This window comes from Centropristis striata, chromosome 5 (assembly GCF_030273125.1).
Source record: "Centropristis striata isolate RG_2023a ecotype Rhode Island chromosome 5, C.striata_1.0, whole genome shotgun sequence".
NCBI lineage: Eukaryota > Metazoa > Chordata > Actinopteri > Perciformes > Serranidae > Centropristis > Centropristis striata.
The window spans coordinates 37,941,595-37,967,885 of NC_081521.1; the positions used below are offsets into that span (position 1 = coordinate 37,941,595).

The window sequence follows — 26,291 nt, forward strand, 5'->3', positions numbered from 1 at the left end:
CAACAAGCTGCCTTGTTGCTGATACTATACTGAGGATTTGCTTAGAATCAGAAATATTTTTAGACAACAGGTTAACAGTCCAAGCTAACTCAGCATCTTATTGGCACTGGAATAGTTCTGAGCATTTTGTCTTGCCCTGTACAACGACATCTATTGCACGTCTGTCCGTCCTGGAGATGGATCACTCCTCTGTCTCTCCCTGAGGTTTCTTCTTCTTTTTCCCCTGTTAACCCTTTGATGCACAACATGGGTCAAAAATGACCCGCATTCATTTCCCATTTTATTTATTGCTTGCTGTGTTTTTCTGTGCTCTATCTTTTGATATCAACTTATTTTATGATTGAATATTGTAAATATTTTTTACATATCTTGTTTTTGATCACAACAGATCATTATTTTCATTTTGCTTCTCATAATTTATGAAGAAAAAAAGTTTTTGTATTATTACATAGCTAACTACTTGGCTAAGTAGCTTGCTAAGCTAACTACTTAGCCAAGAAGTTAGCTAAGTAGTTAGCTTCGCAAGCTACTTCGCTAAAAAATGGATATGGCTCATTTTTCACCCATGTTGTGTATTAGAAGAGTAGTGACAGAAAAAGGGATTTTATTCAAAAATGAATAAAGGAAAACATAAAAATTAGGATGTATGATGATCAAAAACAAACTAATTGAGGAAAACCTGGAATACTGAATGATGAATTATTGCAAAGATATAGAGCATAAAAACTGTCGGGTCACTTTAGACCATGTTGTGCATCAAAGGGTTAAAAAGGTTTTTTGAGGAGTTTTTCCCTGGGCGTTGTGAGGGTCTAAGGACAGAGGGTGTCGTACCATGTACAGTCTGTAAAGCCCTTTGAGGCAAATCTGTGATTTGTGATTTTGGGCTATATAAATACAATTGACTTGACTTGACTTTGTCCAGTGACCATGTCCCATTTTCCATCAGCATTTCTCTGAATTGCATGCAGATATTTTTCCTCAAATTTCCCATTTTTTATTTGTTTTGCTGTGTTTCTCACTATGTTCTATCTAGAGCTATACAGTATATCCACTTTTGTCTGCTTATACATCTTCCTCATTATTAGAGTCATTAGTGGCTGTAGTGATGCTGCTGCTGCTGCTGCCAATAACAATTATAATGATCTGAAAGTAATTAAGAACATCAACACAAACTAAGTCCTCATAAACAATACTTTTCAAAATAAAATCTCTTCAATGTGTTGTAATGCTGAAAGAATATCAATAAGGTAGTGAAAAAGATAGAGAAACTTTCACTGCAAAGAGACATGATGAATTTAATTGCTGTTTATAAAGTTAGATCCCACTTTAACGTGACTACAGTGCTTGGAGCAGTCCTTTCTGTCAATGCTTGCTCTTAAAAATTTTAATTTCAATGTTTATTAATGTGCTGTCCTTGATAAATACATAAATAATGAAAAGTAATTAAAGTAAAGTGGAGTACTGCACATGTTTAGAAAGTTGTATGCCTTTCATCACCTGAGTCACCAATGTTTGTGGCTGAAGGCTAAAGGCTTGAAAGTAAAAATAATCTGGAAGTGTGGTGTTGAACAAACCTCTGTAGTTGAATGCTTCATCAGCCATTTTACAACTAGTTTAACAAATTTGACTTTCAGACTGAGCTGTTGAACAATGGATGCATTGTCTGTTTCTGCTGCATTGACTCAGTAACATTGTCAATATGATGATTTTTATGTAAGATGACAAAGACAGAGAAAGAAAGGATTGAATCACTGGTGCAGATACAGCAGATAACAGTCTGAGCTCTGATTTGATTTGAAAAATTAACACCCTTTTCATTTGAGAGCAAGATGAAAATATCGGCTCCTTGTTTGTTAATTAGCACAGTTGCCTCAGAGGACCGGGGCTATTAAATCAAGTTAATTATCAGCCAGTACCCCATGAAGGAGAAGAATGACAAAAGAGCAAAGAGGCATGGCCAGCAACCTTGGAAAAAGATGACGCACAGTCAAGTGTGGCTCAACAGGCAAGTAAACTGTTTTCGTCGAACCATGAGACCGTGAATTGTTTGACAAACACTCAGAGTGTGTTTTGTTCTCCTGTGTCCTACATGTAATTTAGCCCTGAGCTCTTCATTCTATCTGCACAATGTAAAGCACTGTTGTAGCTCAGAGTCACATTTTGAGAAGGTTTATTACGAAGGTCAGGCAAAAAAATGACCCTTTCTCTTTGCAGAAAGACAAGTCTTTTCTCTAGAGAACCCTTCTGTTTATAGTTCACCTCGTGATAATGGCATCGGACTAGTTCAAATAATGCAAATCAGTGTAAAGAGTTTTTACCAGCACTGTCGATGTAGCTATTCATAACAGTAATGTGACAAGGACAAGAGCGTGAAACAGGTAGCGGAGAAGGAAAAAGTATTATAAAAAAGAATTTTCATTCAGACAGATAATGACCTTTAAATTGAGTTTAAGTATTTCACATGAAAACATGCTCAGATATTGTGAACTTTTCAATTCCATTATAACTGTAATTTATGGTACAACAGTGTTGGTGAGTCATGTTTATGGCCCTCCCGGGGCTCGCTCTGCTGCTGTTATCTTTCAAAGAACAGTAAGCATTATTACCCTTGCAGATGAGACAAAAAAAATATGACCCAAATGTGGGAAAGACCTTTGATGGTAACAAACAAAACCCGGAGAGGAGAGGAGAGGAGAGGAGAGGAGAGGAGAGGAGAGGAGAGGAGAGGAGAGGAGAGGAGAGGAGAAGAGAAGAGAAGAGAAGAGAAGAGAAGAGAAGAGAAGAGAAGAGAAGAGAAGAGAAGAGAAGAGAAGAGAAGAGAAGAGAAGAGAAGAGAAGAGAAGAGAAGAGAAGAGAAGAGAAGAGAAGAGAAGAGAAGAGAAGAGAAGAGAAGAGAAGAGAAGAGAAGAGAAGAGAAGAGAAGAGAAGAGAAGAGAAGAGAAGAGACCTTTGACAAACCCTTTATTGGTCCAATTTTATAATCACAAAAAAATGCAAGGAAATTAGACATACGCCCTTATCACTCCACAAAAAAAAACAACCAAAGAAAGAAATAAAATAAAATAGATACATATGTATACCCATACAGATACTCACACACACACACACATATATACTAGATATATACATACACATATCACACATACATACACCACATATACATACATATATATCATACATACATATACACACTTTTTTTTTTTTTTTTTAGAAACTGAGGATGAGTGATTCCAGCGAAATACTGCACAAAACACCTCCAATACCCCAAATAGAAATAAATTATTATTCTTCTGACACCGTTTTATAATACACAAACTCTACTTTAATACGTGCAGCCACTAAACCCTTAGAAATTAGGATTGAGGAGAGGAGAGGAGAGGAGAGGAGAGGAGAGGAGAGGAGAGGAGAGGAGACTTTTCTTCCTCTCTCCAGCCAGGATCATACAGAGTAAGTGTCAATCTGTCGGAAGTTGGATAAAATCTTCGCATTGGGCGATCATGGTGCCCTGTCACCGGTAGTCCTTGTCGTTGATTAAGGCTTTTCATCCTCCATTGGGCTTAGCTGTGGGCCGCCCGCACTTTGTCTTGTGACATGCGTAATTTCCTCCTCACAGTCTCCCCATCTTGATAGGGAGCTAATAGAAACTCTCTCCAGATCCGCTCCTAATGAAGACAGATCCTCAGATGGCCAAGCAGTCTCATTTATATTACTAGTCTATCAACTTGTTTTAAGTAGATTAGGCATGTGCAGTGCGACAAGTAAAAGAAGTGCGTATAAATATGATTTACAAAGGGATTTTACACAGCATTATTTTCATTTAAGCCATATCATAGCACTGCTGGAAGTTTGCTTGATCTCTAGACAATATAAAGAGATGAGAGTTTTTCAGCGGGGATTGAAGATGTGATCAGAATATTGTTTGCTGAGGGTTGTTTGGCTGGTTTAGGGTGGATAGATACACGGTTGCTCATAAGGTTGGAATAAAATATTTTCTAACTCTTTCCATGAAATGATTGTGACAATGTGATTTATTTGAGATGGATAAAGTGATTAATTCAATGATTGTAAATATTGCTTTCTTTTATTGTTATTAGTCTTTCTTTTCATAATTCCTTTAAAATTAATGATAGAATTATAATTAATTTATTGTAAACATTGCTTTCCTAACTGTTATCTTTTTTTTTTTTTTTAAACTTCTGACGCTTCCTTTGGCAATATGTACAGTGTTACGTCATGCCAATAAAGCCAATTGAATTGAATTGAATTAAAGTGTCTCAAAACTGTATAAATCAATATCTTCCAAACATATCACAATCAAAATGAAACCAAAATTAACAGAGGATTGTGTCAGAAAACTGAATTATTCCAACTTTATGGGCAACCATGTGGTTTAGTGAAAGGTAAGGTTGCAAATACATAGCGATCGTTTTCACTATGGGTGAATCCATTATTTTCCTGCTTTATCTATGAGAAACAGTTTCCAAGATCTGTAAGTCACATATTGAAATGTCTCTGTTCATCATGTGCATTTGGCTAATATGTAAATGGCAAAAACTTGTTAAATTTTACTAATTTATCGTCTGGATTCCGATGCTTTGTATTACTCCACTGCTTGTTGGGCAGTTACTGCAAAACCTCAGCTCAGTGAGTCTGCAAGTAGAAGTTTATGTGAGTGTTACTCTGCTGCAATGGTTACATTTCGTTGTAAGGCAATGGTACACATAAAAGTGACTGCTGCTCTGCCGATACTGCTGTGTGTTTGGTTTTATGCCACCAACATGCCAAAAATATACAGTTTACAGTGATGTAAAACAGGCAAGAAAGCAGAAAACGCCCATGTTTTAGAGTCTGGAGCCAGCAAATGTTTGGCTTTTTTTGCTTAAAAAATGACTCAAACAGTTAATTGATTAACAAAATAGCTGCTTATTAGTTTTCTGTTAACCGACTCATTTCAGCTCTAATGAATGTGTAAGTAAATAAAGAGAATGAGACTTGGTGTGCTGCAGAATTCTTTTCTATAGACTGACAGCAAAAAACAGCATGGGAAAATACTGAAAGCAAGCATCTAAAAGCAGTTCATAGGGACTATAGAGTGTAGGTGGGACAAAATGTAAAGAGATGATCCTACACAGTTACCTCTCATCTTGCTATGCCGTGCTTTGAGCTTGTATGTTTTCATTACTACAGTGTCTGACCTCAAACAGACTGCGTTAGCCTCTAATGATCCTGTGCATCCCACTCAATGAGCTGCAGGGAACAGACAACTCTCTCTGGCAGAGCCTCTAGTATGTGGGGTTTGTTAACTAATACTATCATTAATAATTCAGCTCAGCCCTGTAATAGGTAAATATTTGGATATAATAAATCCAGGATGTCTATACTGGTAAGTTTTTTAGGTAACACTTGTGAAGGAAATTTGGGTTTTCCTGCATGGTGGGACATGAAGTAGGCGGCGACCTACTTGGTATTCAAGACACAAGGCATTGTGGGAACTGACTCTGTGAACTTAACAATTCTAACACCATGACTGAGGGGAACGTGTTGACCAGTGGGCTCTGTCCTGATGTGATGTTTAGGGCAGGAAGATAGGGCCACATTGAGGCTTACTAAAGAATCAATGCTGGGAACTACAACAGACATAAGTCGAGCGGTGTACGGGACTTTGTTGTATTGTGAAAGAGTCATTCGGGATTTTGCGGTGTATGGAATACGAATGTACTAATAAATCTCGCTGAACAGAGTATTGAGTGCTTTGTTCTTGGCCAGCTCACCCACTAACTTAGTGCAATTGACCAGAATTGCCACGACACACTTTACTTGAAGGTATCGTCATAATAGTGACATGATACTGTCATAACTGTGACATGACACAGTCATAAACGTGTCATAAACATTATGTCAATGTCATAAACGTTTATGACTGCTGTCATTAAGTGTCGTTCGGTTGTTGTCATGACAAGTTGACATTCCTTGGGTTGTCTTGATTATGACAACTTGACTTTAATCAAAGTGACATAACCATAAAATGTCTTTGTCATGGCAACTTGACATAAACAAAATATGTTTCTATATTTGTGTTTATGGAAAGTTGGCATAATGATTATTATAATTAGATGTGCAAGGTTACAGACCAATTCTAGCACTTGGTCATAGATGTTTGACAGAATACCGACAAGATACCCAAAACTGACTGTCATGACACCATTATGACGCTGTAATGAAGATATTCTTTGAGCTCAAGTAAAGTGGTAACATTTTGATTTGTCATTAACATATCATGAAGTACAAACTGACAGATACAATTACATATGACAATATTTTCTTTTTCTTTGTTTTCACTACTATTTACAGTACACTAAATTGGAGGAAGGGTTCAGGAGTAGCAATCCAGTACACAAGTTGTCATAATCAAGACAACCCAAGGAATGTCAACTTGTCATGACAAAAACCAAATGACACTTAATGACAGCAGTCATAAACGTTTATGACATTGACATAATGTTTATGACACGTTTATGACTGTGTCATGTCACAGTTATGACAGTATCATGTCACTATTATGACGATACCTTCAAGTAAAGTGTTACCGTTTTGGATGGCATTATGTTCGTGGATACCTCATTCAGAGTGCTGTTATGTAAGAAACACTTGATGTTAATGTTGCTCGTGGGTATTTCTGCCCAAAGATTAAAATGATTGTGATGATAAGATATTGAAAATAACACTTTTATATATTTCAAAAGACTTATATTAGGTGTTATTTGCAGTTAATTTAGGAGTTATTTGCAACATTAATTGTTCTGCTGATTATTTTCTTGATTATCTCATAATTGTTTAGTCCATGGATAGTCAAATAGAGAAATTAATGTTCATCATATTCGTCAGGGCCCCAAGTGATGTCTTCAAATTGTTTGTTTTGCCATAACATTCAATCAAACAATGATATAAAACAGAGAAAAGCAGCAAATTCTCACATTTGAAGGACTGAAAGGTTTTTAACACTGAAAACAATTAAGTGATTATCAAAGTAGCTAATTAGTTTTCTGTTGATCAAGTAACGGATTAATCTGCTAATCGTTTCACGTCTAATTTTTACGTTTTTCAACTTCAGCAAATGCAAAGTAATCAAAAAGTCTAAAATGTAAATGAATATTAAATACTTAATAAAAGATAAGGCCGCTATCTCGGTGCTCAGAAGTGCTTTAATCCTCCCTGGATCGCTGTCAGAGAGTGCTGAACTGTGTGCAGAGGGATATTAGACTATTCTTTAAAAAGGACAGCCTCAAGCTCTTTGCCATGAATGTTCGATGATATATGATTAGGGAGGATATGGAAAGTTTTTGACCTCATTCAGGCATTTATAAGACGCTGTTTAATTTGTTTAGCTTGGCTCACGCTGCCTGTTTCTTTGCTTTATTATCCTGGAACACTGGAAGATTGTGATGTAACAAAACTATGCTGCGTGATGGTCGCATTGTCTCACTACATTCAAAATATAAACCTATAGATAAAAAGAAATGAAAACTCCCAGACTATATGAGTCTTGCATTACTCGCAGCTAAACATATTCTGTATCATTACTGTCTAATATTAGTATTACAACCCATATATTGTATTTGGGTTTTGAACGTCTGGATCTTGAGTTATCAGAGAAACAAACTGAGCAAACTTTTGCACCAGCTCAGCTTTGTTTTGGAGAGGTGGTGAACTCTGTGGATATTTCCCCCCTGGAAAAATCCTCCTGGAAGATAAATACTGAATTAATTCTAACCGGGAGAAGCTGACTTAAATGACGACATTGCTCCATCTTTTGGTTTAAGTCCATTAGCAGCAGAAAATGACATAAAAGTGTTGAAATGACAGAGTAAAAATACTCCATTGCAGGTTAAAATCGACCATTCAAAATCCTAATTAAGGAAAAGTACAGTAGTATTATAGTAGTATAGACCATGTACTTAAAATATCAAATGTAAAAGCATTCATTTTATGGTATATTTTATTATTAAAATATTAATTAAAATACATTAATACATACAAAGCATTTTGAAACTGGTTGAAGTAGGGATCAGACCCCACAGGGTCATAAGATTAACCTAAAAAAAAAGAAAAAAGATTCATTGCATTTGATTTTCTGAAGTAAGTGAAGTGAAAAGTGCAATATTTCTTTCGTGGAATAAAAACAATAAAGTATTAATTAATATCCTCAAGTGAAGATTAAGTACCTTTAAAATCACAATCAGTTCTCTAGTACATTTGCAGACTTTCCACCACTGCTTGTGCCAAACTATATCTGATAAGGTTGTTTCCTTTGCATGCACTTATGGAAATTCCACCTCATTAAAACAACAATAACATAATATTTATTAAATGCAATGTTTGGACTTGCAAACTCTTACTTTTGGTTCCCCAACTTGTCACACTGGATGAACCAAGTAGCTGGAAAGTTGTAATTTATTTTGTACCTTATGGGCAAATGCAGTGGTCTAAATTCCAATAAACATCTAAGCTGTGCCATTACATGCAGCCCCACCACTCTGGTGCTGGAGATTATTCCAGATTTCAACCCTTGGGTCATTTATGTGGAGTGCAACTTTAGAGGAAGTGTGTTGTGTGTTGGACTTGGTGGATGCTAAAGCCTGCAAACACATCAAAGAAAACTAAGCAATACGCATACATTTAACGCCAGCCACTGATCCTCAATTTGTACAGAGGGAACGCCACCACACGAGGTGTAAAATCACACAGGAAGTAATCTTGAACTTCTCGGAAGGAAAAAAAGTAGAAAATCATGATATGACTTCCTGATGAAGCTTTCGAAGCACCGGTGCCCCTCTTCTTCATAACTGAAACAATGCTGCAGGATAGCAGAAGTCAATGGCACATAATGCATAACAGTGCCATGAATGTATGAGGTTTAATAGATCGTGAAAATGGCAGTCTGATGACAGAGATGGAGCATTTCATTAGAATGCCTGTACGGGTGGCTGCTGTTGCACAGTGATGAAAGACTGGTTGTTAGAGTGCCCACACAATACACCTGGAAGGATGGCCTTTTGTTCACACGATCCCCTTAATTAGAGGTTCTGAGAGACGCTGCTTTTTTGGATCCAGTTCTAACCTGCCAGAAATCTTATACTTGCAAGGTCCAAGTCTAAAATAAACCTCCTTTATTCTGTGTTTTATGCGGAGTGCAGAGACATGTCCAAATCATTAAAGTAGCCATTCATCCAAATAGCTAATTGTCAGGGTTTCAGGAACAGGGTAACTGGGAGAGGACCCAAATGCAGACACTGAGGAAAAGGAGGTTGAATTGAAGGCACTTCACTTAAATCGATAGTTGAACAAAGGGCTTGTGGTTGGCAACAAAACAAACAGGGAAACAGATTTTACAACATAAATACAGGAAGGCAGTTCACCAACCCAGCAGATCTAAAACACAGATAGCATTAAACAGGCTGGCCCGGTATCCGACAGATTGGATGTCACCCTAACACCAAAGTGTGTGAGTTATGTCGACACACTGTATGAACAGTCTCATAGTTTAACAAACAGAAGTGTTTGCTTTCTGTTGATCGGTAAAAAAAAAATACAGTTGGGCCAAGTCAGCATATTTAACCCATTGAAGCCTGGAAAGCAGATACGTCGTTTTGTAGTATTTGTATAAGCTCTCAAACACTTTTTGAATTTCATTTCTATCTGCTACAGAGGCTGAAAAATCTATTATTTAGTAGGAAGCATTGACACTTCTGTTGAATTTCCAGAAAAACTTCAGGTTTTAGGGGCTTATTTTAAAATCGCCCAGAGGTTTTACAGGAAGTTTTAGGCATCAATGGGTCAAAGTCACTATCACGCCATCAAAGAACCGACTTGATATCGATAGTGTTGGTTAGCAACATGTCCGTCTTTACTTAAGGAGAATAATCTCACTGATGTTTTATTTGAATTTTCTTACAATGTGCAATTCTCCTGTTATTGGTATTTTGTCATTATGGGTTTGACTGTTTCAGAATTGGGCATAAAAAGTCTGTGACAGAGCCCTCAAACACTTTACCAACTTCACAGTTGGACAGCCCTGAATCCTCTCGGACTTAACGGCAGTGTGCGCCAAAGTCTTGAGAGTGCGTAAGGAGGGACATTGGAGGTGAGCCACTAATTTACAGGAGCAATTATGCAAAGGCAAGAATGGGAATAGACAGCAATAGCTGGACCACAATAGCGTCCACTGAGCAGCACTGGCAATAGCAGAATAGCAAGGACAATGGTGCAGGGAGGAGGAGGCTTAGGTGTACACTGCAAAAAGCCAACTTGTATTTTTTGGCCTAAAACAGTGATTTAAGTTGGTAAAACTTGGAAATATAAATTATTGACATTTAGGGCAATAATGTAAGTTAGCACAACAAAGGAAGCCAGTTGTCTGCTCAAAAACAAGTTGGTGAGTTGTTGTTACTTATATCTTTAAGTTGGGGTTCACAACAAGGGACAATAGTTGTTGTGAAATTCGGTCATTAGGGAAAGCTAGCGGCTAACTGATGCTAGTGGCTAACTGATGCTAGTGGCTAACTGATGCTAGCGGCTAACTGATGCTAGCGGCGCTGCTTGTTACAGCTACAAGAGTAGCCATTAGCGTATCAATGCTAACTCAAAATTGTGGTCACAACATTAGCTGACATTTCATGAAATTCAGAGTTGAGCAAACTCAAAAACAAAACTTAAAATATTTAGTTTAATTGTCCAACTTAAAATGTTATCGAAGTTTGTTGCCTTGAAATTTTGAGTTCACCCAACTTTTCTTTTTTTGCAGTGTAGAGCTCAACAATTGCAGGTATGAGTGTATGTTGGCCAGCAAGTGATGAGTTGAAGGTATTGCCATACAGTAATGAGACAATATGTTTCAACCCAAAATATCAATATCAGGCTTAGTAGGTGACTGGCAAGAGCAGCAAAGTGAAGAGGGATGACTTGTAGACAGATGAAAAGCAGAGTTCATAAAGTTCCACTGCAGAGAGTCTCAAAGTGGAGAGGATCAATATGGGATTAAAGGTGGAGGGAGTGAAGGTTTGGTCCCTCCAGCATTTTAAACAGGAACATTTCATGGCAAAATCTTACAATGGCAATGTAATCACCTTTAACAACTGTTTAACAAGATGAACATGTTTAAAACAGTAATGTCATATTTCGTAGAATAGTGTTTTCTTAAGTTCCCCCCAAAAAATCAAGGTGTATATTTAAGAAATAGGCTTTATCATGTGGTTAATTTCCTAGCTTGGGATAAATAAAGTATCTATCTATCTATCTATCTATCTATCTATCTATCTATCTATCTATCTATCTATCTATCTATCTATCTATCTATCTATCTATCTATCTATCTATCTATCTATCTATCTATTTCATTAGTTGCATTGAAACATAATATTTAGTGATATATATTATCATTGAGAAATTAAATCACCTATATTGGGATGAAATCTTTTGGGGATGTTGTCCAGTCTTTAGAGAAATGGTTTGCAGTTGTCAATAGTACGAATACATCTTTTGGAAAAAATGTGTAAACTTATAGTCTAATTGGTGCCCAAGCTAATGTGTCTGCTAACTAGAGTTTTTGTCCTCCCCATCCTACTTATTGATTGAGATAATGTACAATACTAAGAACAGTTAGCCTGAAGCTAATTTACATCTGCAGTCCCTTGAATTCAATAAAACACCATCAAACCTGATACGTACAGAAAATCAAATACAGCATAAATGTCCTATTAAACAAGACCAGCAGCAGCTGAGGGTAAGACACCACCAAGTGATATTTTTATTTTACCATAAAAACTTGAATGCCTTATATTCTTATCATAACAGCCTACAGTATGTTGGTGGCACAAGTAAAGCTAAATGTAGTGGAACGTCACAATATATCAAATGCACTCCATGCCATGTATTAATATTTCTCTACATGGATAAGACACCCAGAGAAGAACAGCCCAAGGCTTTCCAACAGTGCCGCTGTGCATTGTGTGTGTGTGTGTGTGTGTGTGTGTGTGTGTGTGTGTGTGTGTGTGTGATTCATGCTGCCAAGCCGCGGTCCAGAATAGTGTTTGTATTGACTGAGGAAAGTCTACAGAGCCCCCATTACAGCAACGTTGTAAACAAAGACAGAACACAGTGTGTAAGTCAGACGGAGAGTCCGAGGTACCTTGAATCATGAAACAAATATGGTTGACAACAGCTCATTAAAGATGCTGTCCACGCCACAGCGGATCTGTTGGAAATACTACGAGTCAATAATGGTTTCACTGAGGCAAACTTTGGTGTGAAAGCAGGTTTTCAAACACTGGGGTATTATTATCGCCGCACACTTTGTTTTTTTTTCTTTACATTTAACACAAATTACTTTTTTAGTTTCCACTGCAGCTTCCAAAATAATATTTAGGAAAGTTTCTTGTCTTAAAAAAAAATAATACATGCAAATGATCCACCCTGTCACCAAGAAATTATGTTTACTACTCATACTTTGATAATTTGAGGAAACAGTTTTAATGAACGCATCTATAAAGTAGCAAAATATTCATAATGAGTCTGATTATCAGCATCTCTCAGTTTTTCCAGCAATATCTACTTGTATAAACTAAAGCATGTTTACTGTTTTTATAGTTGTCAAAGTACTCGATTAACCCATAAGAACCCACGGTGACACCCATGTAACAAACACTTTAAATATTCTAGAGCAGGGGTCTCAAACTCAAATTACCTGGGGGCCGCTGGAGGCAGTATCAAAATGACCAAAAAAATCTAAATTACTTAAAAAAGACACAAAAAAGACAGACAAAATGACTTAAAAAGACACAAAATGACCAAAAAAGACACAAAACTACTAAAAAAAGGACACAAAATGACAGAAAAAAATTAAATTACTTAAAAAAGACACAAAAAAGACACAAAATTACTAAAAAAAGAGACACAAAATGATCAAAAAAACACAAAAAATGACAGAAAAAAACTAAATTACTTAAAAAAGACACAAAACCCCCCACAAAATTACTAAAAAAGACACAGAATGACCAAAAAAAACCCCACATCATAAATATGTTCTGCGTGGTTCACTTGGTCTGTGATATGTCCCCCATAACTTTCCTTTATGGATAACTGGGTCTGGGTTCTTATGGGTTAAAGGAAAACTTTGACATTTTGGGATTCCTTTTTTGCCAAGAGTTGGATGAGATGATTGATACCACTCTTGTATTTGCCAGCCGGCAGCAGCTGGCTAACTGAGTTAAGGTGCTGGTTACCTTTGGACAGAGCCAGGCCACCTGTTTCCCCTTTTTGTTCCAGTCTTTGTCCAGCCAGCCTCAGTGAGCTGGCTGCTGCTAGCTTCATACTTAGCATGCAGACACATGAGGGGTGTCAATCTTCTCATCTCACTCTGAGCAAGGAAGTCACAACAATTGTAGTGTTTGAATAAATATTACATGAGAAAGAATGTGGGCTAGTGCAATATCCAAATCACAGGACGTACAATTAGAGGCCAGATATGTGTCAAAATACTATTCTTAACAAGTGTTTTGGTGCTGCAAGATGTCCCGGCCTTCAAATCCTTTTTTACAGACTTAAAGGGACAGTTCAACCCATAATCAAAACACATATTTTATGTCTTACCTATAGTTTTTTTTATCAATCTAGATTGTTTTGGTGTGGCGTTGGAGATATCAGCCGTAGAGATCTCTGCCTTCTCTGAATATAATAGAAATTTAAGGAGATCAGCCATAATACTCAACAGCAATATCGACTAAAGATAATCCACAGATCTTGTGGTGAGCAGTGATAATTTGGTAGAGATCCTCATTCAAAAACCACACCATGATCATTTTGATATATTTTTCAATGTAAATTAGAATAAGGGTGCAAAACTGACCATTCCCCTCCAATATAATGACATATTACAATTGCAATATCAGTCAAATTAACTGTTATTAGATATTTTTTTCCTAATCCTGCAGCCCTTGTTTTAGCCAAGGCAATGTAAAGAAAAACATAATGCATTATTCAGTATTTTTTACAAAAACAAAAGCTTAGTAGTTTGAAAATAAAACATATTGTTATTGTACAGTTTCTAATTTAATTTTAAAGAAATAGCTAATTATTTTATTGGATTAGCTAATTATCGCATTTGGCTTTATTTACATTTCAGACAATGTCCCAATATCTTTGAATCAGGGGTATGACCATAACTAAACCATCCAAATGTCTCCGAAGTCCACCCATCATTTACCCCGACCACCTCCAGATGACCATTTAGGCCCCGTTCACACGAGGACGCTTGCGGGTAAAAACTACAAAATATTTTATCGGAAGTGCCTTTCGTTTAGACGGTGACGGCGTTTTTGAAAACTCTGATCTGATCTGCTCACGTCACGTATGTGTTTACGTCACATACATGCTCCAGTACAGGAAAATAAACAAACGTGGGATTATTTCCATGCGTGGGACCCAAGCTGCTCTGGCAGCTCTAATAAACTTACAGGAGTCTTTCCACCAAATGTACAGGATATGTACAGATAGTATTAGTGAACAGAGAAGGATCTGGAATTACCTCCATCACATTCTGGATGCAGCAATTCGTCAGAGGCGAGCCAGATGGCTGTGAACGAGACCTGGGAGATCTAGTGATGGTGGAGAACTTTGTGGAAGGAGTAGCTGATGAAAATGTGTGGCGTGAAAACTTCTGCGTGCCCAAAGATGCTCTTATCGCTTTAAGTGATGCCGCCTGGCTGCATACAATCCAATTCCACACACTTTTGCGTCACCGTATGCAGCAGATTTCCTCCCGAAAATGCTCGTCTAAACGAGGAATAAAAACTGAAGATGCAACGCCACTTTTGCGTCTTCTGTTCAGACCGTCCTCATGTAAACGTAGCCTTAGTAAATATAATCTCTGGCAGTCAAGGTTGAAATGATGTATCTTGTAGTAATTCTCAGTCCAGATTGCATATTTATATTTATCTATACTTCATTTATTCCTTTCTTTAATTAATATATTTGATGCTTGGGCGGCCCACTAGCTCCGGCTCTGTGCCTCTGCATGTTTGCAATATGAGTAACCGTTTTAAATCCCCACTTACAGGTGTCAGACATGAAAGCTGGGAGTGGTAGACATGCTATCCCATACCGCTGCCTCTGCATTAGTAATCAGGACTTGGTGTAAATACAGACATCTCATTACCGGTGAGCTGAAGTGTGCTACTGTGGAAGGGCAAGGGCAATGACAAGGATTCTCTGAGTAATGCGCTCTTACAGATCAGCACACCATTAAGTGGACCTGTGGTGCACGTAGTAGCCCTACAGGCCCATTATAAAGCAAAAACACAACCGAGTGAAACAACTAAAGCCTCTAATGGCAGTCTCTCTTTACAATTTAATGTTGTTAAACACAACTCTGTGGATGTTGTTGGGGAGGGCAATATGATTGCTACGCTGAACTATTGACAAAGAGAGCAGCAGATGTTGAATAAAACATTATCCTGCGTGTTTTTCTTTTTTGCATTTTTCAATTGATTGTACGTCTTAGTTAATTTGTGCCAGCCAATCAGCAGTGACCTGAGGTAACTGGCGTGCACTCCAGCAAAGTCAATATGTTAATGCATTTTGCCGAGAAACAATGGCATTGTGCTTCCTCATATACGTCCTATGCTTCCTCTCGTGATTCGTTCATAATCGATTGTGGAGATTGTGGACCTGGGGAAAACGAGGAGAGCATGGGATTGCAATTAATCCAGTGTCTGCCAACAACGATACCTGTATTGGTCTTTGAAGCAGTGTAGGATGAATGGTTTTAGCATCCATCTTGCTTTAGTCTGGCAGTCTAATGAGAAAATCAGATCTCAATGGTGGATCTATAAGTGTTCACTGTAGAGAAAGAGGAGAAAAATCAGATTGCCGTGTTGTTTGTGCAGGATTTGCTTTGCTTTTACAACCTGTCATGTTATAAACACTGGCCAAATTTAGAATATATTTTTTAACTGTGTATAACTTTATGTTAAATTGCAATTTTTCAAATCTAGGCAATAAAATCGCCAATCCAATCCAACTGCACATATAATTTTAATATCTCCATGTGGCCCTTTCTTTAGAGCCAACCACTGTGGCACACAAATTGTAATCAAGGCCAGGAGAAGTGCACAGAGAGCTGGGTGGCTGTTGACTGCAGGATTTAGGAACTCGGCTGTGCCTCCCCACTGCTGCTGGCAAGAGATTTCTGCCAGGCACTGGTGTGCAGAACAAGAGCTAATCTGGAGTGGTCTGTTACAGCTAAAAGGAACTGGCCCTGAAGTCATGTATTATGGGAAAAGTGGGGGTAATTTTCATTCCTACAGTTTTCTGCTGTAGACCTGTGTAGAACAATTATCCTGAATACTCAAATGTTCCATTTTTCAACACAATTCAATGGATCCCATTCAGTCTAATTTTAATGGGCTAATATTTCTAATCAAAATCACTCCCAAATGCACTGTAATTAATATACAAGTTGATTTGTTGTTGTTTTTTTATTTGTTTTTAAGAAACTTGGCTGGAGTTCATGAGCCACATCTCTTCAGTCTGAAGATATGTTCATGCATATTTATGAGAAGTGGGAAGACCTTAATGTTGACAAAGAAAGTGCGAAAATGCCTCAACTCACACATTGTGAATATAAATGAACAATGCAGAATCACAAGGAATGCTTAAAATGAGAGGGTTCCTGTGTGTCGACCCTACAATTTATGATCTTAGCTGCAGAGCCCTTTAAATGTATAGGAAACCTCATCCAACCTATAGATAAGCGTGTACTGCAAATGATTCAAAGTTACAAAAAACAAAATGACTATTGCTCAGTCTATTATGATTTCAAAACACTATGGTGATCATGTCTGTAATGCAAATGAACTTAAGACATCATACTAAAATCTAATTCATGTGACTCATATTACTATGACACATTAAGCCCTGAGTACAGGGCACAAAGGCTGTGTAGGTAATAGAAAAACAAAAACAAAAGGTAACCAAAACTTAGTTTACTTCATGTTTAATGCTGACCGAGTGTGAAAGGCCCCTGATTTAACACTGTTACCTGAACACAACAACACAAAACTATTACTCAGATCATCCCGGAAAAACGGAAAGTATTGGTTGTTTTCATGCATATGCCACAATGTTAATGCCAAAGCCTCCTAGTGGTCATAGTTATTATGACATAGCAGTAAAGAAGAAAGCAGTGTGATGTTGTTATAGAGCCCCAAAGTCCACTGAGGGAGAAATGTCCGGCTTCAAAACACATTTCCCATTTCCTTCAAACAGGCAACATGGGTTTCTTTGAACCTTCCCTAACGTTTAACCATGAACGAAGGTCCAGTAACCTTAACTAAGTAGTAACATTTACCCAAACCATTATAAATCCTTAAATCTTAAAGATATGTTTGTGCATAAATCTGAAACCTAAACCTTTACTTTTGTTGTCAGATCATCAAACTGATATATTTATTAACAGTGATGCAGCAGTTCTTTTGGTTTTTGAAAGCACTGACAAACAGCGTCATGCAAGTTTCCTATAAATGAACATATAGTCCAAAGATCAGATCAGAAAATAGTTATATGTGCTGAGGATATGGACAAACAACTTGTGTTGTTGTTAAATTTGGTGAACTTTTTGCAATCTTTATTTCACAGTTATTATGCCTTAATAGAAGGCAATGGAAAAAATACTTGGTGATGACAGTATTTTACGTGAAATTACTGTCGCAGCTCTAACAGTTTGTGTGATGTTCTTGTTGCTGAATGAATTCAATGTTATCAAATGCTGCTCTATCACCACCAATAACAGTCCTGCAATAACTCCTAATAACTGGACCCAGTTTGTTTGGATTTGGCTGAAATAAAAATTATTGTCATTTGGAATAAATCGTTTGGATTTTTCCAAAATGCAGCCAAATCACAATCTTTTCCTGAAAACCATATTCCAGTCCAACACTAATCAACAAATCTGTCAATTACACAACAAAACCGACGCACAAGGGAGAACAGGATGTTGTATTTGGAAACTTTCCCTCCTCTTTGAGAAAAAAGTAAGAACCAGGAAATGAATATGAAGACATTCTTGTAAAGGGAAGCTGATGTCATTGTAGCTGATAGCAAAAAATACACAGTGTAGTGATTCAAACAAATTGGGTGATTAAATGTAATCATCCTACTTAGTGAAAACATTTCTTGATAACTGAAGTCAACACAAAGAGGAATTAGCTAACATTACAGCCACGTTTCAGAGCGATAGAGGTGCTTATTTACTGTATTGTTTAAATATTTATTAGGAGTACTTTATCTCACTTAGATGACCCTGTAGGTTAGTCCAAAACATTAGTCCGTCTCTGTTGGAACAGATGTATTAGTGATATGGATCCATTATGCTCTTGACTCATTTGAATGAACTCTGCCTGTCAAGAGGCACCAGTTATTTAAAATGCGAGTCAAGCCAGTTTTGCTGAGGACAGCATGTGGCGTTACAACCTCCGATAAGAACAAAGATTAATTCGACACCTCGTCAAATGTGTCTCCGTTACGAGGGACTCTCTCGCTCTGATGGAAAGATTATTTGCTTCATTGTTTGTGTTGTAAATCTTGTAAATTAACCAGAGTGCTAGTGGATGTCATCTGTGATTAGTGTCAACAGGCCTCTAATGAAGATGTTCAACCTGTAGGCGTGTTGCAGCTCTCAGACAGACTCTGTGATGAGCAGCCGTGGAGGTAGTGTTCAGGTCCTTCATTTAGACAGAAGAGCCAATATTATATAAGTATAATCAGGACAATTAACTGAAAGTATTAACAGTAATCAATGCAGAAAAATGTCTCCTGTGATACTATTACATATTGTATCATTAGATTAGAATTGCCTATGTAAAAGCAGGAGCTGAGATTTGTTTATTTTATGCTCTATTTATCTATTTTTATTTTTTCTATTTATTTCTCTTTTTTTCTGAACATTTCTGAGCTACTTGTTGATTTACATTATTGTTTAAAAAAATCTAAAATAATAATATTACTTTCATCATCAATATTATTCATATATTATGTATGTATTTATTATTATTATTGTTAATAATAATAACTATTATTTATTTTGTATTTTGTCATTAATAATATAATAATAATAATAATAATAATAATAATAATAATTAATCAGCATATCCTCACAACAGAATTCGACTTAACAATTATCAAAATGGTTGCCATTTAATTGCTCTGTTCTGTTTCAGCTGCACATATATTTGCAAAATATATTTTGCAGAGGTTTTTTGTGCAAATATCTTAATATGTAAAGCATTCAGTTAATTGTAACAGGGTGAAAATTACAATGTTTCCCTCTGAATTGGAGTAAAAGTATTAAGTGGCTTGAGAAGAAAATACTACAGTTAACTACATATACCTTTTAGTTGTGCAGCATATGAGTAAATTTACTTAGTTAAAGTCGCCACATGGTGATAAAAGAGTTTTCTTACCACATGGCAGTTTTACACAAGAGCATCTGGACTTTAAAACTTTATCCCAAAAAAAAGAACTTAAGAGCTTTTAAAGTCTAAAGCCTGCAGCAAAATATTTACCAAAGGACACATATGGCAGAAATGACTAAGCCTTATAAAATGGAAAGCTTGTTAAAGGCTCACTGAGAAGCAGAATCAGCAGTTTGGAAAATAGGATTTGTGTTGAGAGTGTGAGGAATGGATCTTCTGTTGTTTTGGAGATCATCAGACTGTGGTCAGAACAGCAAGGACACACATACGGCCACCCGCCGAACAGACGGACAGCCAGGAGGAGAAAGCAGAGGAGGTGATCCAGAATGTGGACACTCCAAGATCGAGAAGCAGTGATAAGGAACAGCAGAGGAATGGATATCTCCTCCGACTCCTCCACCACACAGAGAAAACGCTCTCCTCCTGTCTGTCTGTCTCTTCCCTCTGCTGGATGCCTGTGAATTTCACCGCTGACGTATGCTCGCTCTTTCAGCTCGGTCTGAAAGGAAAAGGAAGAGGAGCCGACAGAGGAGGATGATTTATCCCGCCCTGTTCCTATAATGTCACACTAACTCGCAGCAGCATGGAAAATGAATTACCAAAGATGGAGGAAATGACAGTAAACATATCCTGGATGATTTTCTGGGTATAAGGGGAACATTATCAGGTCTGGAACAGATTATAGTACAAGGAAACTCATTTGGATGTAAAGGTTAAAAGTAACAGGCTTTGTGCTGACAGTCAGTCTCTTACTCTGTTTATTGGAGCTTCTCCAAGCTTTGCATCTTAATGAGATGGGTTTTTTTTTGTTTCTGGGAGAAAGTCATAATGAGGGAAAAATACTGAATAATGTCTTGTGCCATTACATAATGCTGTAGGTGCACTCTTAAATGTTCAAGTATCCCCTTCAGTTAGTCGACAGTTTGAGGGTTTTTTTTTATGATGCAAGCTTTTTGTGGGCTGTCAACACTCAATTTTGCAGTAATTGTTTCTCTCCCTGAGCCGGGGTCTCTGGGGCAGCACTAACTCCCAGGCTGCATAAAAATTCTACCTCCGATTGGCAGACCCTAAATTGAACTATGACCTCAAACCCTAACCTCAATATCCGAAACAAAACCGAGCCTTTTCATTGGTGGGTTTTGTTGGGGGTGGGTGCACAGCTTTTAATAGAGCGAAAAAAAGCAGTCTCTGCAAATTTTGTGCATGGTGTGTTTCAGGAAATTTCTAGAAGGTTCTTTCTCACTCTTCAAGAAGAGTGTACTCCAGACACCTTAATATACTGTTAAAATCAGCACAGCCAACTGGTGGCTGCAGGGCAGATGATGCTAAGCATGCATAAAAGAGGAAAACAAGGCGGGATAATGAAGTACAAATATGCTCTGATGAAGGCCACAGAGCCAAAACATGAAAATTACAGAAGCCAAAAGAGTTCAGATCAAAGTGAGAGAACTGTAAGAAGGCAAAGAAATTATTTTTGACAAACCTTTACATTGTTACTACCTATAAACGGATGATTTCATGAGACATCTTCTATTCACCTATCTACAGTGGCATGTAATAAGCTACTGTGAAGGTTGAGAAAACTATTTCTTTCTCCCAGATAATCACTAATGCACACATACTGTGACTGCTGATGGAGACAGTCAGTATGATATTGCTCAAGGGGTGGAGAATTTGTGCTGCGAAGAGTTGTTGAATCTTACTGTGAAAATGAAAGAAATGATGAAAGCATTTTTTAGAGCTTCAAATAATCCATTTGCCTGTTTTTTTTTCTTGCCAAACACAAAATCAAATGGTTGAAATTAAATTTTTAGTGGCTCAGTGAAACGTTTCTGTGTGAGTGCAGCTGTTTTAAGAAGCGTTCGGGGAGACTCTGATTGGTCTTTAAAAACCAACAATGGGAGAGTTTAAAGTCTTTCTGTAAATGGCAAATGGACTGCACTTATAAAGCGATTTTTTCGGATTATTTTCTGGTCTTTGCTACCACTCAAAGCACTTTACACTACAGGCTCATTCATACATTCATACATTCACACACACACTCATACTGGTGGCCGAGGCTACACTAAACAGTGCCACCTGCCACCGTCAGGAATTCATTCATACAGAGATGAACGCAGCATCAGGAGCCTTTTAGGGTTCAGTATCTTGCCCAAGGATACTTGGACATGTAGGCTGCCATGGTCAGGGATCGAACCACCAACAGACCTTCCGATTTGTCATTTGCTACTATTCTGGTTTCACTTTTTGTGTTTTGGCATCAAATGGAGTTTTGAATTCGAAGAGTATCACTTCTATTCATGCATATCCACTAATTGAAATCCAGTGAGGCATTTGAAGTAGATGTGGGTATTAGATTCAGAGGAGATCCAGAGAGTTATAGAGTGGAGCTTAACAAACCTTCAACAAAACACAGACTGCCATAAAAATGAACAGTGGAAATGGAGGCTTTTTCTGGCACAGAAATCTTAAAATATGATGCCCCGAATCACTAGAGGCGAGAACAGATTCCCTCTGTCTTTTCAAACCCAGAAGAAAACTGCTCATTCACATCAACTCAAACATTCCTCAAGAAACAAATGCATTCTCTGAACTCATACCACATCACATATTCAACAGCCCTACAAGCAGCGGAAATATGAGCAGCAATTATTCACTGACAGTGATGCATAATCAAGTGAGGCGTCACCAAACCATATGACCCGCCAGGGCGTCATGTCTCACTTGAACATGATTAAATGAAAAGATGGAAAGGCACAGATTCATGCAAACAACCCAGTAGAAGCCCACATATTTCTTCAGAAACCTATATCCAGTCTTCATTCAATTGCATCTTTTAAAAAATGCCCATCTGTCTTCATTTGTCCATTGATTAGACCTCCAGACTCCTCAGATTTGTGTATGAGAGAGAGAGGAACAACAGCAAAGCCAAGTGGAGCGGAAAGAAGCGAGGGGCTTGCAGAGGGGGCTCCCATAGACACAGCTGATGAAGGGGTTCATTGTATTGTCAAGTCTACCCCCACATCAGCTCCACGAGAAATGTTCCTGCATGCTCCTAAAGCCTCTCAGTAAAGGTGATTCATCTGTTGAGTCTGTGATCAGAGAGAGACCACAGCCCTCAGGAACAGCAGTGATAAGCGTCTTTTTAAGACGCATACATACCGGTATTCACAAGGAGAGAGTCAGTATGTGAAAAAGGCTACCAGACGACTAAGATAACTCTTACTTTTTTCCTCGTGTGGCAATAACAAGCTTCTAAAGCACACCAACATATCAGCAAGTATCTTATTTGACAATTGTGCTGCATACTCTCACAGACAGGAGCCACAACACAGCTGCGTAACTGTCATACGCACAGTACCACTCCTAAACCCCGCTGGTAATAATGTGCAAAGAAGAGGGAGACACTCTTACCCTTTAAATCCTCCTGGTGTAAGTGAGCCTAAAGTGGGGAAAATGAACTTCTGTTCTCTGGTGTCGTCCAGTTTTTCTTTCTTTTCCTGCGTCTTTGTTTGGCAGCGCCAGCTCCAGCTCCAGTCGGCACTCGCCTCCTGTTTGAACGCTGCTTGCCAAACCCGCCACACGGATAAAAAAAAAAAAAAGAGAGAGGGAGAGAGAAGAAGAAGACAGGTGTGGGGAGTGCAAACGCCGGTTTAAAGTGTTATTTGTGTTGGGATTAAAGCGCCCCGTGCAGACGCGGTGTTACTCCCCAGAATCTCCTGCTGCTCAGACGCTGTCCAGTAGCGAGTGGTGCTGAATGAGACTCCAGGGGTTGCAGAGATTTCCTACTTTTGCCTCCTCTTCTTTTTCTTCTTCTTCTTCTTCTCCTCCTGCTTCTTCTTCCTTTTTCTTCCTCTCCTGCTTCCTTCTGTTTCACTGCACAAATCTTCCCTCCCACCGCGCGAGATTAAAAACTATCTCTCCTTTTTCTTTTTTCTTTTTTTTTTTTTTTTTGTATAAGCGCTGCAAATTAGATCCTCACCAAAGGCGAGCTTTGTGTGGCACTGACACTGCTGCTAACGCATTCCACAACAACAACAACAAAAAAGGGGGCAGGAACTGACTGCGTAAAACTGATGCTTGAAAAATTACATCGGAATCAGCTGCATTAAAAAAAAATCAATAAATTAACTCCGAGGTCGAGGCTAATGCATGTTTATTTTGAATTTGACGCAAAAATATGCAGCTTTCTAGTTTAAAAGACGCAGCTGACAAGTCATTCAAGTCATTTTAAGAGTTTTGTTCCATGCAGGCAGAGGATGGAGGAGCTCACATATGATGTTGCAGAGATCACAGCCTGCAGGTGTTCAGGTTTAGTTGTGTGCTCCTGGATTTGCATCACACCTTCACTCACTGCTCCTGATATGTGCATTTAAGATACATTACCGCACTGCATAACGCGCATAACGGCGCGTCTCCACCTCTGTTTCTGTGTTTGTGTGTGTGTTGCTGCATCTAATCCTTTTTTGTGTGTGTATGGATACTGTTGGTGGAGGTTTGAGGATTCACCAAGTTAAACAAACCGTGCAGGGAGTGCTCCTTTAGGTCCTCTGAGTGCAGTGTGGTCCACATTCAGCGTGCAACACACGGTGGTGTTTAATATCATTCTTAAGGCGCCGACTAGTGCATCTTTGGGTGCACTACGGCCCCTTAAAGAGTCTTTAAAGTTCTTCAGCAGATTACATGTCTCACACATTCACACGTCTCACTCTCGACGTTTATGTACTGTTCACCGTTCAATGATCACCTCGGATCATCCCTCGGGTAATTTCGACTTGTTCTTCGGAATCGATTTTCGTTATATGTTTATCATTACCGAGCTGATTGCACTTATTGATTCATCAGTCTAATCAGTTGCACTGCGTTCTTCCGGTAATGAATGAACAGCTGCTTCCGTCTCGAGCTGCTCTTTAATCTGGGGGGCTCAGGTCGTTTAAAGCCTCTCAGAGCAAAACACAAGGATACATTTACAAACATATCTGCGCCACTTTATGCCGAGACAGAGTTTATCAGCTGAAACTAATGACTTTATTTATGGTTAATACCGGATTTGCTCATGCTTTATAGATCAATTATAAGCTCATTAAGAGTAACTTTCAGGGTTGCCAGGTTGTTGAAAATCCTTCTCCAGTGTGACACTTTAATTCATCAGGTAGAGCCCTCCACTGGACTGTTGCAGGACATCTGGACCAGAATCCATCTACCTCACAGTTGCAACTGCAGACGTGATGGATTACTATACAACAGCACCATTAATAATTAATAATTACTAATATTGTGGTAACATTTATGACTGAAGGTGACAGTTGGAAAACAGTGAGCCTTATTTCTTTATTAACATTTGAAGAAAAACAGTAGAATTGATAGATTATTAAATAATAAGAGCCTTTCGTTTCATAAACCATCCCTTTTATTAGTGATTTAATAACATTTGTAACTACAGACTACATGGATTACTGTTTCCACTGACAAGCTGCTGATCTGCATTTAATACTAATAATTAGTATTAATTAACTTGTAAATAGTCTTTTGTTTGCGGTCCGGTTAGCAACTTCATTAGTGCTTTTCATGTTGTTTTAAGTCCACATGACTTTTCAGCTCATCCCTCTGAAGAAATATCTGCATTTGAGTACAGAAAAATGTTTTAAAGACCTAATTAATGGCTGAATTGTCATCAGATGATTGACGATGGGTTGCAAGATTGCAATATAGCTTTAGCTACATTCTACAATATTTTTTGGACTACAAACGGAAACCAAAGTCAAATACCAAAGTCAAATACCAAAATCCATACGTGGCTTTTATTTCTTTATTATCCTTCAGTTCTGCATTTACAGTTGCTGCAATTGGATGATTTTCCTCTACCTGGCAACCCAGAACTTGTTTTTATGAATGGCTTAAAAGAAGGCATTATTTATTTTTTTTGAACTTCTTTTTATTTCCTTTTTTCCAGGTGCAGTCATACATTCACAAATTCAAAGAAACAGCACAGGTGTACATGGGGTAGAGGTAGTCCATGGAGTTTGGCATCCCAACAATATCCAGACAGAGTCCGTATTTGAAAGTGGGCAGTGGTGCTCATTAAGCGAGAAAATTAATATACAGTGTACAAACATTCATTATTCATATTTGAATGGCGAGGGAGGAAAAAATAAAATGGTTAAAGAATAATAAATAAATCAAACAAAAGCAAAACACACATATAGAACACATCAATCAGATCAAAAGTCATATCAGTTAACAAAATGTGAAATAATTGGGGACCATTTAGTCAGGAACACATCAGTTTTCAAGTGTAACCTTGCGGTTATATTTTCCATATAGTAAACATCCTTAACTTTCTCTCTCCATTGTGCTACTGTGGGGGGCTGCGGTCTCAGCCAGGAGATTGTCATCATCTTCTTAGAAATTAGAAGAAGGATTCTCAGCAATACCCTCTGATTATTGTTATCTAGATCTTCTGGCAATATTCCTAACACAAAACAGGATAAAAGAAGGCATTATTAAACATTAATAAAGCCATCGATTATGGCTTGTATAGAATGAGTGCCTCGTTAAAAAGTAGTGCCAACACATCAAAGATCATTATGTTGTTTTTAGGATGCACTGTGTTGAAACAAGACACGGGGGGCATTGAACTTGTGAGGTGCAGATGCTCAGCAATTTGTAACAACCAGCAGGTATGAGAGATCAAGAAATTGCATGTGTCTGACAGTCACTGTCTTTATTCTTACGTGTAGCGAATATATACAGGAGCCCAAAACTATA

At 37.9% G+C, this 26,291-nt stretch overlaps 1 protein-coding gene across 1 annotated transcript in view; it reads right to left on the reverse strand.

Annotated features, from left to right (window-relative positions):
• Positions 1–23,413, reverse strand: part of LOC131971143 (metabotropic glutamate receptor 4-like) — a 238,266-nt gene extending 214,853 nt beyond the window's left edge. Inside the window, exon 1 of the mRNA XM_059332455.1 lies at positions 22,938–23,413. The gene's annotated coding sequence lies outside the window, so the exon portion shown is untranslated. The remainder of the gene's footprint in view (positions 1–22,937) is intronic.
• Between the last annotated feature and the right edge of the window lie 2,878 nt (positions 23,414–26,291).